At 37.8% G+C, this 13,323-nt stretch overlaps 1 protein-coding gene across 7 annotated transcripts in view; it reads right to left on the bottom strand.

Annotated features, from left to right (window-relative positions):
• Positions 1–13,323, bottom strand: part of frmd4a (FERM domain containing 4A) — a 235,920-nt gene that overhangs the window by 111,843 nt on the left and 110,754 nt on the right. Inside the window, exon 1 of one of the 7 annotated variants that reach the window (XM_012960029.3) lies at positions 11,469–11,836. The exons of 5 other annotated variants lie outside the window; for them this stretch is intronic. The gene's annotated coding sequence lies outside the window, so the exon portion shown is untranslated. Of the gene's footprint in view, positions 1–11,456; positions 11,837–13,323 lie in introns of those variants that run through there. One more of the 7 variants, XM_012960028.3, reaches the window with a different exon arrangement.

Here is a 13,323-nt window from a genome sequence, read left to right as displayed (position 1 = left end):
CCTGTAGGTACTTTTGCAAACCCTCAAAACCTTAAAGTATCACAGTATATACTTGTGAATGAATAAACACAAAAGAACATCTTTTATTTAATAGTCGTTTTCATTGATCATGAGAAATTCAGGGTAAATATTCAAAAGGATTATCATATTAGATCCAAAATAACAATTTGATATTAAACATATCCAAAAATCACTATGAGTATGCATCACATTCATAGTAAAGTACAATAGGGTTTTCCGAAAAATGTATAAACCTAAACCAGTTAATTAAACATTAAAACAATAAATTGCATTTATTGCATGGATCCAATTATTTGATAGCAAAGGGGAAGCTTACTTCCATAAATTTGCTTTTGAAGTAAATGTAGTTTTTGCTCTAATACCTAGATCAAGATGTTCAGTAAAACTGAAATGAATTCCTTCTGCATTCCATTATCTCAGTTAAATTTAGCTCATTCAGCAAAACCCAAATGGTTTAATGCTGTGTGTAACACTATCTGTATGAGCAGCTTTCCAATCAGCTTTATATAGCACAGACACTAGGAGAGCACCAGTCAGCTACAGCCACACACAGGCCTCATGTATTATTGTAGCCACAATCACAATTACAGTAGTCTGTTTTATGATAATATCATAACTCCCTTATATTAGAAAACAAGCCACACCCTGTGCCTTCTCAAACAAAGGATTTTTTATTATTCTGATAGCTGTACAATAGCATTCAATGTAAATATTTGAACAAGCATTTTAAATTAATGGGACGGTTCACATAAACATTAATATTTAGTACAATAAAGATAATAGTATTTAAAACAATTTGCAACAGGTTTCTGTTTTCAATCTTTAAAATTACTCTAAACAACCCCCAGAATAGCACACTAATCCCTGCATTCAGTCTGATCTGGTTTCTGAATTATAAATTGAAATGTCCAGCTCCTTTCTTCTACTTCCTGGCACAGCGTGAAGCCCAATTAAGATGCAACTGCAAGCAATGGCGTTGATCTATAACTTACTGCACTGTCAAGCTGCAAACTTTTTGTACATTTTTAGAACAATCTATAGGTATTAATAAACATGGAATGCTGGTATGAGATTTTCAACAGATATGAATTGTGATTTGGGTACACAGAATTTCTGTTGGTGAAGTGCTTTTATACAGAAAGCTTCTTCTCTGTCAAGCATGCACAGAAGGCTCTCCCCTTCCACTATCCTGTAGTAAAAGAGATGAGGAGAGCTGAACAGGAAGAGGGGGAGGGGCTTCACACTGTACCAGGAAGTAGAGGAAAGGAGCTGAAGATTTCAACTTATAAATCAGTAACCATATCAGACTGAATGCAGGGACTAAAGGTCCCCATACACGGGCCGACTATAGCTGCCGATATCGGTCCCTTGGACCGATTCGGCAGCTAATCGGCCCGTGTATGGGGAGAGCAGAGCGGCCTGGCCGACCGATATCTGGCCTGAAATTGGCCAGATCTCGATCGGCCAGGTTAGAAAATCCGGTCGGATCGGAGACCGCATCGGCTCGTTGACCCAGGGCCAAACGATCGGATAATTTTTTTTTTTACCTAAATGCTCCCCGATATCGCCCACCCGTAGGTGGGGATATCGGGGGAAGATCCGCTCGCTTGGCGACATCGCCAAGCAAGCGGATCTGCTCGTCTATGGCCACCTTAAGGTATGTTATTCTGGGGGTTGTTTTGAGTAATTTTAAACTTTAACTTCTTCTTTAAGTCCCACTCCTGTCATTCAAGTCACTGGTTTCTAAGGTAAGTATAACCCTAAAAACCAGGAAATAGTCGAAACTCGAGACTGGAAAGTTGCAGAGCAAAATGTTAAAGAATTCAAAAATTACAGAAACAAAAATAAATATAAAGATCAGTTGCAAATGGTATTAAATGAGCACTGTGCAAGATAAATGTTTCCTTTAATGAAGTATCTCAGGCTGGCCTTTTTGTTTGGTACAGACATTAATACCTTCCTCTATGTCATTCTGGTAAAAAAATAATGCAAAAAAAAAAATAAAAATACCCATTAATTGAAAAGTCCTGTGACAATGATATATGTAACTACAAGTGCCAATGTTCGTAATACTGACAAGACAAGAAAAATCTGTAGGAATAACAAATCACCCATTTATCTATCTTAAACAATATATGGGTGAAAGGTCAGAGATAGACAGATATAAAGGCTCACATGTCCAAGATTAATGAAAATCCAAGGTAATATGCCTTATGGTAAATGAATGTTAAATAAAATAAGGTGTTTATTCATTATCAGCATTAAACATGAGGAATGACAGCTGAGGTTAAAAAAAGTTGCATTATGTGAAGTGATTCCTCCCTTGCTTGCCAGATAAGAAAAAGAAGGCTGATATTAAATACTATTCCAAAGCAGCAAGTAAGGTTTAATAGAATTAAAGATTCTAACTTTTGAAAGCTATTCTCCACAAATCACATCTGAGTGACACATGTTATACCATAGGCCATCCTATAGTACAGGTATAGGACACGTTATCCAGAATGCTTGGGACCAAGGGTATTCCGGATAAGGGATCTTTCTGTAATTTGGCTCTCCATACTTTAAGTCTACTAAAAAATCAACAAAAAATGTATTAAACCCAATGGGATTGTTTTACATCCAATAAGGATTAATTATACCTAAGCTGGGATCAATTACAAGGTACTGTTTTATTTTTACAGAGACAAAAGGAATTTTAAAAATCTGAATTATCTGATTAAAATGGAGTCTATGGGAGACAGGCTTTCCGTAATTCAAAGCTTTCTGGATAACAGGTTTCCGGATAACGGATCCCATACCTGTACCTCCACATTGATACCCCTGAGAGTACAAGTTGCAATGCTCAAAGTTAACAACCAAGGAGCCGAAGGACCTGAAAAGACACAGCAGCACATTTTGCCACATCCAGTATCTTCCACTTGGTGCATTTCAGGGATTTGGGCCCTGTACAATATTATGGCCTTACTAATTCTATCCTCACGTTCATGGTTTTTACTGAACGTACTGACAAATTTTAATAGTTGTTAGTAAATTCGGTGGAGGTTGTGAACTCTTCTAGATTTGAATAAGAGATGTGTACAAGGTGCTAGGCAAATAAGGATTTTTCATCCTTCCAGACCAACTTGGCAGCTTATTGGCCTGTGTATGGGGCCTGCAGATAGATATCTATCATACACATGCAATATTTTGAAGAGTATAAGAAACAAGACACTCTCTATTAATGGCCACTACAGAACAAAAAATTGTATTTGAGAAACCCAGGCAGGCAAGAAGATGACTGTGCTTTAATGTGAGGAGGTCTCATTCCCAGTAGTCCCTTGGTGATTTGTGTTAGTTTCATTCAAGCTTCTTCGGTTGTTTAAATAATTGCAGTTCCCACACCTTAAAGGAAAGCAAGTCAGCCTGTGGCACTACAGCTATTTCTGAACTTCCAGCATTTCTGATACAGTTCAACAACAGCACAGCAAAGGAAAACCTTTCCTGCTGCAATAATGGTAAGAAAAGGTTACCTTAAGAATATTAATAATACACAGGCAATAATGAATTAATTACTTAACAGGATTAAATCCTATTATTATAATCAATCAGGCTTTATCTTTTATGTAATTCCAATTACCCTACAAATCAGCACTTTGCCAGTAGATCATGATTTAGTTTGTATAATCACAGTTTTGCTCATGATATACCACAATTACATGAGTATTTTACCAAACAAGACAGGTTAGTTCTGCCATGTAATTAAAGGGGAAGAACATTTATATATCTTTTGCAGGATGCAATAGTGTTTGCAATATATTTTTCTGCTGGAATCCTATTACTAATAATCCCATATATTCCTTAGCATGACTGGAGGCGGAGGGCCATACCAAGCAGATCTATCACCTCTGCATGGCCTTGGAATTTAGCTTCACACAAAAATATCAAGTTAGCTGTCTTCCCATGTGTATGGAGGGCTTTAATACCTGCTAGGAGTGTAAAAATTGAGGGGGGTTTTATAATGCACAATATAACGTACATGATTACTGAAAAGTATAGACAATAATGTACCAATACTCTGATTTACTGGAATAACAGAAGTTACCATATAAAGGCAGGCAGAGAGCTATTATACAGATTAAAAACATTAAATTCTACTATCCTTTAACAGTGCAAGAAATATTATAATTCGATTTTATTTTGCAACATCTCCTATGTGCTTTAACAATAGTTAGTGTCCAGCTGAATTTGACCTGCCTAGCAGAGGTATATTTAATGACCTGTAAAGCTCACCACCAAAAAGGAGTAACAACGCTCTCAACAACTCTTAGGGAGAATGAACAAAATATGCATATATATACACACCCACACACACTACTCTACAGAATTAACAACTGAACTCATCATAGATCAGACTTAGTCATATGAATAAGATGAACACAATTCTATGAAGCTCTTTGCTATGCAAGCAGTCAGCCTATATAGCACACAGTCATAGTGCATGTTTGGCCTGGATTTAAAGAGCTAAATTAAAAGTGCTGTTCTGTGGGTTTTGCTCTGTTAGATTGTAGCCCCATTAGCATGGCCAGGCTATTTTCCTTTACTAAGCGACTATGAAAGAGCCAGCTATTTTGTGATGTAATGCTACAAATACAATCTGTGGTCTTACCACAGCTAGACATTACTATTCAATTAGATGGTTATTTCAGGATCAGCTCATCTGAACTGACTGGTTGTTAGATTTTTATTAGTGCCAGTAGATCAGGACACTATACAAAACAAAATAACTTTTTTGTTATGTGTAATTTTGCTCAAACAAGTTCAAACAAAATAGTCATGCTTAGACTGCATCACATATTCACAATGTTACTATTTATCTTACCAATTAGCATAATTCTTTTAGGTAGGGGATGAAGTTTAAAAGACTTACATCATTCAAGTTCAACCTTTGTATTTTAAGTGAGCCTAACTAACTGCTAGGAATGTATCATTGACATTAAGACTGCAATATTGTATATAATATAATTTGTAGAAAAAAAACAGTTGCCAGACAGACTATGCATGCAAAGACTGAAAAAACAGGGTTTTTTTGTACAAAATAGATATTTTTAGATACTATAAAAATATTTAACCTATCCAATCACAGAAATGATTGATATCCTTGCATTATAATGTTTGGGCCAAACATTTGGACACTAACAAGAGTATTGCATAAACCTTTTACCTGACTGCAATATATTTGTGTGTTGCCTCCTAAGGAGTAACTAGAAACCATCAGATGTAGCTTAATCATACTAAGTGCAAAACCCATTGTCTATCAGGACAATACGTTGGAGGTAAGAAGTGAGCAGCCAGGTAGGTTTTTTTAGGTGAACAAAGGTCAGAAGGACAACACTTACTAATGATTCTGATCCATAAGGGATTAGGGCTAATAAAGGTGGCCATACACGGGCCGACTATAGCTGCCGATATCGGTCCCTTGGACCGATTCGGCAGCTAATCGGCCCGTGTATGGGGAGAGCAGAGCGGCCTGGCCGACCGATATCTGGCCTGAAATTGGCCAGATCTCGATCGGCCAGGTTAGAAAATCTGGTCGGATCGGGGACCGCATCGGCTCGTTGATGCGGTCCCCGATCCGACTGCCCCATTGCCGCCCACATAATCCGATCGTCTGGCCCCAGGGCCAAACGATCGGATTATTATTTTTTTTACCTAAATGGTCCCCGATATCGCCCACCCGTAGGTGGGGATATCGGGGGAAGATCCGCTCGCTTGGCGACATCGCCAAGCGAGCGGATCTGCTCGTGTATGGCCACCTTTAGGTTACCAAACTTCAGCAAATCAGATATTGATGAAGTACTAGGATAATACTAGAAATCATCTTTCAAAGCCATTTGGTTAGCCACAGGTTTCCCAACCCTGGTCTATGAATTTTAGTTAGTAGTATGATCAATATAACATTGAATTTCTGCCATGAAATAACTAACCATAACCTAAATGGTTGTGTGTTTTGTTAACTAGAACTGGACTGAATGGTGTTTTTTCTCATTTATTAATATAATATAGGACAATGTATAGAGCCATAACAATGGCAGCTACATATTACCAAACGACAATGAAGGGAAGTGGGAAGTGATATTTATGGACATATATGTGTTAATTTAAGGTGAAATAGATATGTTTTCACCAGTAAATAATGGGGAATGGTGATGATTTCACAACATTCAGTTTAGCACACATAGGGGCCGATTCACTAAAGGTCGCTAAGCATTATCGCATGGTTTTTCGCTCTAAAATTGACGCGATAAATAACGACCGATTTGTCAAAGTAATTTTGCATGCGTTAAATTGCGCGCAACTGCAATACGTTAATTTTAACGCATTGCTTTAATTCACATGTAGAAATAATACTAATGCATGATTCACAAACACATATAGTTCATATGTGTTTGTGAATCATGCATTAGTATTATTTAACTATATTTTATTTTATTATAACAGTTCGTTAAACGCGCTAAATATCACATTAGTCTGTGCGACTTAAATAGCACAAACAACATAACGTTTAAATTAACGCAAGTATCCTTTTAGTGAATCGTGCGTTAAGTCGCGAAAAATAAGAAGCGATAAAATTTTTAACGCATGCTATAAATAGCACTCGTTTTAACGACCTTTAGTGAATCAGCCCCATAGCCTTCTGCCTACCTAATTATGCTTATCTGGCAAATAAGGTTGCATTATTGATCAAATATGGCAAACCTTTTTTTTGCACTTAGCAAATCCTTTGGAAATTAGCTTTATAACATTTGAAGCAGATAGCAAAAGAAAAATAACAACATGTAAATTAAACTACTAAAATGGGAAGATATTGTAAATATTGGAAAAAATAAGAGGGAGGCTGAAATGGCACCTGTCATGGAAATATGATTTATGTACATAGGTGTTAAATTGCACAATTGCAGTTACCAAGAGGAACTAATCAGTGCTTGGTTTGTTTACTACTGGCAACTACACTTGTGAAAAATTTCCCCTATGTGTAACTATGCCCTCATTTATCTATCTATACACGCACACATATATTTGTAATACAGAATGGTGGAGCACTCCGTTGTATCCTGATCAAAAATGCCCCTGTACAAGCTTAAAGTATTTTTCCATTTATACAGCAGATGCCCAGTCAGAAAGGATCATTGAGGGGTATTGAAACATAATAAAAGACACACACATTTGTAAAGTAAATCTCAGTCATACAGTCAATTTCATTAACATTTTATCTTTAACAATTCTGGAATGTCACCAATATATTTCTTATGTCAGAATTGTTCAGCGTAGTCATGACTGCTATAAAACAATGTTCTTATTCCTGAGGGTAGAGAGTTATTTGCTCAGTTATTATTTGTTCAGTTATAAAAGCTTGCCACAAAAGACCCAAAAAGGTACTTATTATGCAGCATTTTCCCTCACTGTCCCAGTATCAAAAGGTGAAAGCATTTATCTGGAGTTGATTTTCCCAATGTTGAAACTTTGCCATAATAAATCAGATATTGTATTTGCAGACCTGCATGCCCTATAGGATTTCTTCAACTCAAACCGTGTTTGTCTCACAAATTGTTGTAAAACCAACCATAAAATTGCTTTATTTGTCACGGATAGGTTTATTCTGTGTGTCAGGAGTATATAACTCCGGTCTCCAAAGACCCCTTACTGTCCTGGTTTCAAGCATTTCAATGCTTCTGTGCAGAACTGTCACTCAAAAAGACAGATCTGCCGCTTGAACTACTCATGCATACGAATGGATATCCATAAACCTTCAATGGATTAGTCCCTGAAGCCAGAAAACCATGACGCTGCTAGTTCCCTCTAGGTTCCTTATTTGGAACAGGTATTTCTGCTTAGACAAACATGTTCTCCTCACTCCTAGTATGTAAAAAAGCAAATGAGAATATTTTTTTTTTGTAACCCTAATAAAAAAAAAAAAAAAAAATCTCTGTAAGCAACAGTATGAAGTGATGGCAAACCAACAAGTGGAGTAACCAGGAAGCATTTAGAGGAAGAAATAACTTATAGCAAACACTCACAGGCAGCTTTTAAAAATCTGAAAGCAAAAACGTATTTTCAAAGCTGCCTGGAAAGCTCACCCAAGGTAAGCTTATGACTTATGACCTTTCTAGCTCAAGGACTATAATCTTTACTGAGTGCACCAAACAAATATTCAAAACAGAGGTCTATAGAAATTCCATTACTTGGGCTTAGGTAAATCAGGTCTTCAGATATCTGTTCAGTTCAGCAGAAGGAAAGGATTATCAGCATTTCACAAGAAATCGCCTGCGCAGCGTGTGCCATCCCACCGGCGACTTACATTTTCACCAGTGGGATGGTAGTTCGGGGAGATTAGTTGGCCGTGACAAGGGAGATTTGTCACGGGCGACTAATCTCCCCATGTGCCAGAGCCCTAAGGGTGATGGCACATGGGGGTACTTGTCACCATCGGAAAATAGCAGAATTACATCACCCAAATGTATCTTATGCATACAGTATGTATTATGTATTACAGTTATAGTGTCAAGGACCCATATAACCAAACTTATACTACTGACGCTATTGCATGCCCTATAAACACCTACAGCAGCCCTAGGCACAGGGAGCGCACAGGTAGCGCTACCAATACCAGGAAAGCTGACCAAGATTAGAAAGAAGTGAAGCAACAATAGATTAATTCATCTGCATTGGTTTGCATCTTTTATAGAGCTGCTGCTAAGCTATTCCATATACATAAGGTACATTATTTAAAGAGTATACCTTGGTCAGACTTTAGTTGTTACATGCAGAATGCACAATTGCATAATATGTTCACAAATTGTCTCCATGGCAGTTTTGAAAGAGACATATGTGTAGAATGCCAAAGCTTGCCTTGTATGCTTGCAATGAAAAGGCAAATCAAAAGTGTTTTTGGTAAGATAACACTGTACTTGTATAAAAGTCTGTGTGGCCCCCTCTGCATCCAATGTAGGTACAGGATAGCAAATGATTTTAAACAAGTCTTACATTCATTTTAGTAGTGCTCTACTATAATCACATCAATAGCAGGGTTCTAAAGTGTTTCCCCTTTCTTAGCAACTAGACTTATAAAGGTCTTAATGAAACAGCTCAAAGGAAATAACCTATTGTATTATTATTTTTGCTTGTCTGGTAACTGTGCCAAATATTTCACTTTCAGCCACTGGGAAACTAATAAGGGCTGTTACCCATTATGCATGCAGAATGAATATGTTATGCTCCTAATTATATCTGTTCTAGTAAAAGGCTCTGTTTTCTAACACATGGAAACCAAACAGCATTCAAATCCCACATAACATGCAGCATCAGTTCCAAGGTTAAGAACAATAGGAATGAGCAATAGAAATTAAGCATTTGCCCAGAGAAGACTAGCCCCCAATATGTAATTAAAGTTACTATCCCCCATATGTAATAAAAGGCACAATGTTTGCCCAGGAGCAGTAACCTATGGAAACCAATAAAATGTTTGCTTTTAAATAGGTGTCCAGTTAATGCTATCTGCTGACTGGTTGCTATGGGTTACTGATTCTGAGTAAACTTAGTGCCTTTTATTACATAACCCTAAAGGTTTTTCCAGGAGCAGTAATCCATAGCAGTGACAAGTAAATACTACCTGCTGACTGGTTACTATGACTTACTGCCCATGGAAACCTGACTGGCTGACCTAATTCACATGCCAAAGGAAATACTTTAGCAGTTAGCAGCTTAAATCTGCCTGTGTATGGCCATGACTAGCCACAGGTTGTGTAACTGTGACCTACGAAGCATAGGTTTAGATATGAATGCAACAGAGCTTAAAACAAAGTAACAATATTATCTCAGGCATCAACAAAGCAAGGAGATGTGATAATAGATATATTGACAGATAAGCCTAGACATGCCCAGTGTGTATGTGTAGGGGGGGCAATAATTTGCATCAAAAAAAGTTTCTGGTTAAATACAAACGGCAAGACTCTGCAACTGTCCACAGAACACACAGACTAATGTTTAAGTAGGATTACACCATAGTAACAGTACAAGCCTATGTATAGTAAAGTCTTCACGTCACCTCTACAATTATTGGCTGGATATAAGCAATGTAACAGTACAAGCATATGCACAGAGAGGCCTTTCATGTTTCATCTGAATACTATATTAGCTGTATTATACCATGTTACATAATAAATCTATGCACTCTTTCCTTATCACACCTAAAATACTGCATTAGGTGACCATAAAAAGATTCCCTTAATGAAATATAAAACATATTTTACCACTGTATATTAATCAGGGCAGTGATTATTTTCACATCACCCCAATTACAATCATTATAGCCTTATAACAGTAAAAGTACATGCTGAAAGAGCCTTTATAACACCCCTAAATGGTATATAAGCTTTAGCATCAACCCTAGGTACAGTTGTATCTAGATTATACTATTGTAAAATTCAAGGCTATACAGACTGCCTTTTGCATCAGCCTTAAATACTCTATCAGCAGAGATATACTGGCATAGCAATTTAAATCTTCTAAATACTTAGAAAGCACATTCGACAAAATCAGAGCAATAGAGGAGCATATGTGCACCCATCAGCAAAAAGCTACCCAGGCATTTGCTTTGCACAGTAACAAATCTCAGTAGAATGCTATACATCCCTAACAGACTGAGGTTCTACTAAAGATTTATTAAGAGTCTTCCATTAATAATTTTGTCTACCCTTCCCCCCTTTTTAAAAAATATCATTTTTCTTTTTTTTGTCATAGGCTGCATAATAATGGCTCATGTTACCCATCAGCATGATGTGTCTGGGTATGCCTGCCTGCATCATGTAGGAACTGTGTATATTACTAGACCTGCCAATAATGTTTATAGAACAAACAGCCTCTCAGTTTATTGTTTGTCAAAAAAACAAAATGCATTTTTACTCTGAACTTGCCAAATCCAAGCACCTGCAGTCGACAGTAAACTAAATGCTTCTACCAAACCCATAATGTGGCTTTGCAGCATCCTGCTATATTGCCTGATATTCTATCCCCTTCACTCAGTGCAGCCATTAAAGATGTGCAGTCCCATCCGACTAACAACTGACAGCCAAAGAAATCCAGCACCATATAGCATTATATTCATGGACTTCACCAATTTAAATACAGCGGATTAATAAATAACAAACTGTACATATTATTTGTATGTTATTTGCAGGTACCACCCATAGAGTTGTACTACATATAAAACAATTGTGTATTTCACTCACAGTAAACTACAGTCATGGTGCATGTATATGAATGCAGAATATGTATACACATGATTATATATATATATATGTGTGAGTATGTATACATGAATCTGTACAGCATATAGAGATTAAATCAAGGAACTTCAGGCTCTCCTCATACATTGCCAGACACACATTAGACACGGATACCTTTTTTTTCACCTTGGCAGGACCAGACGTTGTTCAGATGGCAGCTGTCCCGACAAAAAGCATCCCATTAAATCCAGGTTACAGAGGCTCAGGGCCTAACGGGCATCATCCATTTCTACAGCCAGTGCCTCCTCTGTGGCTTAGCTTTGATACAGACACAGCCCCTGTGCTGGCTCCTTCCTAGATGAGCCTGTCTGTGTTTCTCTATCTCTCCACTGTGCTACCACATCCCATCTCCTTGTATTAACGGTCTCTTATACAGGCACTGGCTGCAATCCAGGGTGCACCACACAAATGTTCAAATAAAAAAAAAAAAAATAGTACAGCGCTCCACCACACTACAGGAATATTTCACACACAGTCAGAACATGCCACTGCAAAAGGATGGGGGGGGGGGGGTGAGAAAGCTGCTTCAGCCCAGTGGCCTTTCCCTTGGCTTTTCCTGCTGGAGCATTCCTTTTTTTAATGACTCACGTGCAGACAAAAACACACTTTAAATGAAAAGAGGCTGGCCTGCCATGGGGGAAGGGAAAGCTTGAATAAAAGCAGCAGCAGCAGCAGAATCTATCCAAGCACCCCTCGTGCACAGCAGGCAGGCAGGCAGTGGCTCTGCATTAGCACTGCATAGCAACATCAGGGTAGGAAAAGCAGAGCACTCTATGCACTTGGGCTACCTGCAGAGAGACGGCAAGAGGAGGTGCCTGAATGTACAGCTCAGTGCCTGGAGACACACAGCCATCTTTGCTCGAATCACGATTAGTAATATGGCCCAGTTATGCATAACGCAGAGTAGTAGCACAGCCTAGCCTAACTTACACAGGCAGATTTATAGGGCAGATGGATCCAATACTCCTCTCACATCCCTATCAGATAGTTGATACACCTAAAAGCAAAAGGATAATAAACAGGAAACAGAAGAATATCTTCAAATTCGTACACTTTCTTACACTGAATACTTCCAAATACATGTATATATAAATATATATATAATATAAAGAGCACAAAGATGAGGGAGCAGGAGATGATTTTAAACATTATGCTTGCATTATGCTTGCATTAAAATGGCACTAGCAGTTCAGGTGCTGATTTAGGGTGATGTCCCACAGGGAGATTAGTTTCCCCCAGTTAACCTTGGCTACCATGGGTGACTAATCTCCCCAAAATCTGTTCCCACCAGAAATAAAGTGAATCGCCGTGGAAAGGCATACGTGTTGCTTTGTTCTCCTAAGTTGCACAAAATTTTCTCCTGCAGGAAACTTTGTATGACTTTGGAAAAATAGAGCAATGTGTATGCCTTTCAACCAGATTGAATTGAAAAATCAATTTTGCGAATATAACTTCCATGGACTTCTACATGAACTTCTGAGTTTCAGAATTCAAATTTGCGATTTCTGCTTATAAAAAAAACAACTCAGTAACACAGGGTCAGAATATGCCTGCTGCAGTGCTGGTAACCTCAAGCAGCTTTTTTAGGATAGGGTAGAGGGTTCATATGCTTTTACACTAATTCAAATTCAGATTAATGGCCATATTACATTTATATGATATTTTAGATACATCTGGCATGACCAATCTTCAGCCCTCAATTTGCACTGAACTGCATCTCACCAAAGGCTGTCAGGGGGATGCTAAGAGTTATAGTTAGACAACAGCTAAAGAGATTTGTTATCCTTGATTTTATCTCCATATCAAATCAGTGCCCAAGCATTTATTGGCCCTGTGTGAAAAAGCCTCTATAAACATTGTTTTTACAAGTCAGTATCCTCTTTTATCATTAATTCAAGGTGTATACAAGCCAATCTGATCAAACTTTTCATTTAAACTCAGCTAACAAAGTCTGAGAACACATATCCTTAAGGGCTTTGGC

The sequence above is a fragment of the Xenopus tropicalis genome, chromosome 3 (genome assembly GCF_000004195.4).
Source record: "Xenopus tropicalis strain Nigerian chromosome 3, UCB_Xtro_10.0, whole genome shotgun sequence".
Taxonomy (NCBI): Eukaryota; Metazoa; Chordata; class Amphibia; order Anura; family Pipidae; genus Xenopus; species Xenopus tropicalis.
The sequence above is the reverse complement of the archived record's forward strand: the minus strand, read 5'-3'. Positions and strand labels throughout refer to the sequence as shown.